Source organism: Quercus robur, chromosome 10 (assembly GCF_932294415.1).
Source record: "Quercus robur chromosome 10, dhQueRobu3.1, whole genome shotgun sequence".
NCBI lineage: Eukaryota > Viridiplantae > Streptophyta > Magnoliopsida > Fagales > Fagaceae > Quercus > Quercus robur.
The window spans coordinates 28,794,776-28,802,137 of record NC_065543.1 but is presented as its reverse complement, the minus strand read 5'-3'; the positions used below and the strand labels follow the sequence as shown (position 1 = coordinate 28,802,137).

Genomic DNA, 7,362 nt, shown 5'->3' with positions numbered 1-7,362 from the left:
AGCATGGGAATGATTCAGCACCCCCTGAACTTGCCGGACGAAATGCGTCAGAAGTTGTTTGAGAGAAACCCACAAAAAACCATGAAGAGAACAAAGCAAGCAATGTTAAAATATGCTGTTTGTTGGAAGCCATGATGTTAATTATAATGAGAACACAAACAAGGGAGGGTTTCTATATGCAGTATCATGTAAAGAGCATAGATGGAAACTGCAGCTATCTATGTTGGTTTTAAGAGTACTCCCTCGTATACAACAATTTCACGAGCCTATGGGTTTAAGCCTGTAACTCTTAAAAGTTTGTTAACTAAACTTTGTTGTGAAAATATTGTAGCCATAGCTTTATAAGGGTTTTAAATATTTGTTTTGGAAGTTATTCCTACTTCCTACTTTGTCTCTGTCTCCACTAAATAACCATTTTTTCTAGAAAAAATTATTCAATACTTTGTGATGTGGGAATGAAAAATCATTTATTCCATTTTTTTATTCCACTTGATGCTAGTATATATACATGTACTTAGTATTTGTCCAATTATTTTATTAGTAAAGTTAGACCTATTGCAATGGCGACATATATCTACTTTTGACCACATGTTATCATCGCAATAAGTTTTTTACATTGGAGGTACCGGTCCTTATCTTTACCCTATATATAGCATAAACCCTAGCTATGCATTATGGTTTAAGATTATGCCAACTGACACATTTTTTAAGAAACAATGAGATTCTCTTCCTTTAACATTCAACCTTACTAAAATTGAAAGTTTGCATGGATTAATTAATTGTCCTGTCTAAATTAGTCAAATGCATTGATTCTCATGTATTCATTCTTTATAGATGATGACACCAAATATACAACAAAAAAAAGTATATACACACAGGTGTAGGTAGGGGGGCTAGAAATCAAGAAGAATAAAGCAAAGAAGAGAAATAGGTTTTCAATGTCAAAGCTAGGATTTCAGTTTTTTTTTTTTTAATTATTATTTAAAATTGTTTAAATTTGTTACTCACAATGACACAAAAATAAAAGTGTAGATGTGTGTGAGAGCATATGGTACGCGAACATATACATGCAATATAACACAATAAATTCAACAATAAATATATAAATTGTTAGGAAATTAAATTAAACTATTTACAAAAAAAAAATTCACAAAAAATAATTGCATTAAAAAACCATTTTTTTAGGGAGCAGCAATGCTTTTTGGTTATTGTATATGTGTGTGTGTATATATATATATATATGCTTGAAAGTACTACTCCTTATCTTTCAGTTTTATTTTACCCTTACTTGCCTTTGTTTTGAATGATGAAGTAAGAAAAGTAAAACATTTTTACTAAGAATATTTCCTGAAAAGTGTTTGAAACATAAAAGGGATTATAATCAAATAATTTTTTCTATGAAATATATCAGCAAAAAAATACATATAAGAGAATCCACTATATTTATAAAATAAAATAAAATAAAATAAAGAAGAAGAAGAAATAAAAAAAAATTTATGATAACAAGTTTTTTGTTCAAATGTTTTTTTCAATATTTAGAATTGTGTGTATATATGTGTGTGTACACAAGTGTGTATTCAGAAATTTGATTTGGCCTCCCAAAATGACCTTCCAATGAAAAATGAACAAATATTGGCTAACTGAATTAGTATCCCTCAAAAATACAATTGGCTAAGATTGTCCAAAAAAGAAGAATTTTTTAACAAAAGAAATCTATCCTTTTTAATCAATTGTTCATTTTGTCAGTCATTTTCTTTATGTAGAAAAGGATCATAAATGTTTTTATTTATTAAAAAATTCAGTAGTTAAAAAATTCAATATATATATATATATATATATATATTGATGATTTTTTTTTAAGCCAATTTATTTTGATGATTTTATATACATAATATATTAGACTTATAGGTAACTCTAATATTAGAAAGTTATTTACTGACCAATTTATCAATCTCAAATTTGGCCTTCCAAGCAAAATTTTCTAACTTCATCTTAATTTGCTCACAACTCACAAGGATTCGAACCTCTCTTTTTTTTTTTTAATTACAAATTTGCCACATTGTTTGCATTTTTTGATTGAAAACAACTAAAAACACCATTTTTTTTCCTACCTTTTTTCCATTTGCACAAGGATTTTTTTTAGTCATAATTAAAAATTAAAAATAGAAAACACCCAACCAAACAATATTTGTAAGTAATTGTAACAGATTTTTTATATATTCTGTTTTTGAAAAACAAAAATTTTATCAGATGCAACCAATCAGGCTCATTCATCATTTATAAATGACGTTTTAGTTAGTTGGAATTATCTGTTTTCACTAGTTGCATTTACATCCGATTTTTGTTGTTTGAATTTTTTTTTTTTTTTGGCTTCACAGATAACAGAGGTTAGACCTGGGGTGAGCCTAGTTGTTAGGACAGTTTCAACCATTGGCAACTATGACTATATCATGGATTGGGAGTTCAAGAAAAGTGGTAGTATTAAATTTGGGGTATGGAAATTAAATAACCAAACCGTCTGTTTATAATATTATCCTTATTTTTTTTTTTTTAATATTATCATTATTGTTTCGGTTGGTTTCATTCGAAATTGTGATGATCCATTTCATAGTTATAATATTATTTTTGAAATCTAACTATGTATAGACTATAGAGTACTATGTCATTTAAATTTAATTTTTTTTTAATTAAAATTATTAGTAATATATGTGTCTCTAAATATACCTTTCAAAATGCTCTATTTCAAATGGAAAGATCATTTTTGATCAAGTGGTACCTAAAAAGTCTTTATGAGGCTGTTAATCATTATTACTAACAACTGTATATGTTGTATGCACTATTTAATTAGGTGGGTTTATCAGGTATTTTGGAAGCAAAAGCTTGAACATACACTCACAAAAAACAAGTCAAGGAAGACATCTATGGTACATTGGTAACGAAAAACACTATTGCAATAAACCATGACCACTACATCACTTGTTATCTTGATCTTGACATTGATGGTGAAAAAAATTCACAAGATGAAAACGATGAGAACAGATGGTAGCACACCCAGAAAGAGTTACTGGACCATGATTCGACAGCCAGTGAAAACTAAACTAGATGCAAGAATTTGGACTAACAAACCAACTGAATTATTGATAGTGAACCCTAATAAGTTTACTAAAATAGGAAATCAAGTTGGCTATCGATTGGTTCCTGGTCCGGCTGCTATTCCACTTCTACTAGAGGATGATTACTCGCAGATCCGCGGCACATTTTCGAATTACAATGTATGGGTTACGCCGTATAACAGGTCAAAAAGATGGGCTAGTGGGTTATATGCTGATCGAATCCATGGGGGTGATACCTTATTTACTTGGACAAACAGGTAATATTGCATGGTTTTTATAACGGTAAAAATTCTCTCACACTCTTTTTTTACACATTTGTACACACAATTTTCACAATTGTGTGTGCTTGATATAAAAAATTTTGAAACGAGAAAAGGGTGATATTCATGATTAAAACATGCAAAGTTGATGTGTATGGAAGATGTTAAATAAGTTTTGGGAGAATATTATTGCCCTTTTTTTAAAGTCAATATATAGCATTGGTCTTAGGGGCACACCAAAATACCTAATACTGCTTTTTCCTTCTTTCCTTTTGTCTTTTTTGTTAATAAATATATTTTTTAATGTTTAAAAGTTATAAAAAATGATAAAAAAATTAAAACAAAAAACAAAAAAATTTAATTAAAAAGTATGTTTTTCAAATTCGTTATGTATCAATTAATAATAAACTCCACAATAAGTCTTTGAGTTATACTATAAAATTTTTCCCGTACAATTGATTACCATATGATTTTAAAATGTTATAATATAATCATTTTATGAGTTAACTAAAAACAGAAATAAGTTGTACTTGAAATTTATGTAATTACTAGAAATTATTACATGAGAAATATAAGTGCCATACGACTTATTCATATATTAAAAGGCCTTAATAAGTAAAGAAAATATAATAGACATGCTATCTTCTTACAAGTTTTTGAATATTAAGATAACACTTAGTATTAAAGTGAGTAGTATGTCTCATAAAAAAGAGAGTAATATGCTATTGTCTAGTTTGATTTTAAGTATTATATATTTATTGCGTGTTCAAAATATGTTTATCTAAGTATTTTTGTAAGTGTATTAAAACACATGTATATTGGATATAAATTTGTTACTCTAAAGTTAAATCTTGACTCTTCCACTTGTAGATCCTCAAACTTTAGCGTAAGAGGGATTTAAATTATTCACTTAAGTTTAAAGTATTTGCTTAAGTTAAATCTTGACTCTACCACTTTTAATTTGTTAGGAACAAAAGGAGATTACTTTAAATTTCAGTGATCGTTTGGTTGCTAAAAAACTTAAAGTGATTGATTTTAGTCCCTGACAAGCTTTAAAAGATCACTTTTAGTTTTAGTATTTATTGAGCAATGACATGATCGTTTCTAGATCAATTTGGCCATGTCATCTAAGTGACAAAAAATAATCACTTCAAACTTCTAAAACTAAAATTGTGCTAAATTTTAAGGATAATAGCATATTTAACTCTCTCTTTTATTAGGTACTGTATCCTTCTATTCGTTAGCTAAAAATTCACTTCGACTCAAAGAAATTATGTTGGTGGAAGGTATATAAAAGAAAATTAAAAGAAGGAAAAGAGAAAATTTTAGATAGTGGGGATGGAAATGGGGTAGAGTTGGCATGACATGTAAAAGCCATGCCTAAGTTTATATTAATATTCAAAATAAATTTATACTTATTTAGCAAAAAAACCTATAATTAAATACTTGAAATTTGGGTGTGGGTGAAACTTCATTAAGCTAATTAGGTATTTAAAACATACATATTGACTTGAATTAATTGGGAGGTAATATAGAAGTAATTATTAGGAGTTCCCATAGTATGGTGATCTTGTGTTTACTCATCTCACATTCATGGTAGATTCCACTAATTAATTCATGACGTTGTCTATTATGAATTTAAGAGGAAAGTGTACTATGTTATCCTGTTCAAGGAGCAACTAGTAATTTTCAGATATTATTGTCAACCCTAATAACTAACATGGAAGTTTTGTCGCATTCAATTTTTTCCTGTAATAAAGCTGGTAGCAATGAAGAAAATCAAACTGGTTGATTTGGTTCATTTTGCAGGAATAGGGATATTGACAACAAGGACATAGTGTTATGGCACACAATAGGCTTCCACCATAGCTCTTCTCAAGATGAATTTCTAGTGATGCCGACTTTGAATGGTGGGTTTGAGCTCCGCCCTTCAAACTTCTTCGAAAGCAACCCAATCTTGAATTTAACGCCTCCTAATCCTTTGAACTTACCCACATGCAATGCCATCACTCCTTAGAGGAGGAAAAAATAATCGGAATAACTAGCATCTTCAGTAGAAGTTCTAGATAAATGTTATTTGTGTTATTAGATATTCTAAATAATTGTCAACTTTTATGTTGTTTTCAGAATAAGAATTTGAAAAACTATTAGAAATTTTAAAATGGTGGAATTTAGATTTGTGGTAATTTCAATCTCATCAATTAAGCTTTTATTAATTTTCTGGGTATATGCAAGAGTTAAGAATTTTGAAGTATTAAATTAGTTACAACAAAGATGGTAACAGGGATGATAACGAATTTGTGACATTGAAAATATAGAAGGCATATCTGAAGGCGATATCTTAGAGATTGGTGATTGCTTGTTGAAGCTGCAAAACATCCAAATTGTTGTTGTGAAGAAATTTTGGTGGAGGTCCTCAGAGTCATCATTTGTCTGTGTGTTTCTGTTTTTTTTTTTTTTTTTTTTTTGAAAATATTATTTTGAGTTTAAAGATAGGGCTAATTACATTTTATTTTAGTTTTTGTGTGAATAACAATTTGCTTTAGAGCTGTGCTATGGGATATGAGACAAAGTTTTAATTGATGTGAAGGACTATTTAAAGTGTTTTGAATTTTAAATTTTAAACTAATATTTTTCTATTTGTTGGGGTAGGGGACTAACAATTAATTTATTTTTTTAATTAATAGTACAACAGGAGAATTTTGGAGGAGGTCTGGGGAAATTACCCCCCTTGTCTCTACTTATGTGAGTAATTGATATGATATAATTTAAAAGTTACAAATAGCCCAAGTTTTATTATTACATATTTTGATACTCCTAGTTTTAAGATCCACTAGTTAAGAAGGATGTGTATAGCTTTGGAATTTTCCATTTTAGAGATGGATTGAAATGGCCCGAATAGACTAAACTGGACCGTAATGGACCATAGTGGATTGAAATGGGCCAAACTGAACCAAAGTGGACCAAAGTGAAACGAAATGGACCAAAATAGACTAAAGTGAACTGAATAAGACATGTAAGCTAAAATTGGGATGTGTATATATATATATATATATATATATATATATGATAAAATTGTATTAAAAGGGGGGGAGGGGGAACCTCAAAATAAGGTGACGTGACCGATGATGTAGGGGTCATTCTACAATACCCACCTATTTTTTAAGTGGGTACCGTACCCACCCAAATCTTAGCCATTTATTTTTATTGTTTCAATCCTGGCTGTAATTTACTTGAGTTTAGTAGTAAACCTATTACCGGTAGAATGGGTAGGGATATAAAAGCAAAACAAAATAAAGTCAAACAAGTAAAATAGTTTCACAAATATGAATTTGTATTGACGAATGTGTGGTTCCATTCTCTGAAATTACAAAAGAGTGATCCTCTAATTCAATCTCCTTGAAATATTTGTTGATTAGAATTGTGGTAATGTGATTTTGATTCAAACACCAAATATCTTTCAATTTGTTTGAGGAATGGATCGAAGATCTTTGAAACAGAATTACAACGAATCTCTAGCTATGAGCTTGTTAGAAATCCTTTATTCTGCAAGTTCTTTGTGTTCTTCATATTTTCTTTTCATTCTTAATCTTTGAAGTTTTGTAGTGGAAACTTTTCAGGGCTTTGGAGGCTTGAATCTATAAAGCTTCACCAATTTATGGTTTCTTGGAGTTTCTGGAGGCTTTTGAGCTTGATTCTAATGAATTTAGAGATCTAGGAAGATGATTTGGATGATTTCTCTTCGAATGTTCTTCATATTCGAAGGTTTATGGCAAAAGTTTTTCGGAGCTTTTGGGCTTGAATCTGTAGAGCTTTGCTGATTTGTAGTTTCTTGAAGTTTTTGAAGGCTTTTGGGCTTGATTCCAGCAAACTTTAAGATCTAGGTAGGTAGTTTTGATGATTTTGCTTTGAATGTTCTTCGTATTTGAGGTTAAAGTTCTTGAAATTTCTGGAGGCTTCAGGGCTTGATTCTAATGGAGCTTCTATAA

At 29.5% G+C, this 7,362-nt stretch overlaps 1 pseudogene; it reads left to right on the top strand.

Moving 5' to 3' along the window:
* The first annotated feature begins 201 nt into the window (after positions 1 to 201).
* LOC126704011 (amine oxidase [copper-containing] alpha 2, peroxisomal-like) lies at positions 202 to 5,390 on the top strand (annotated as a pseudogene).
* Positions 5,391 to 7,362: the final 1,972 nt, after the last annotated feature.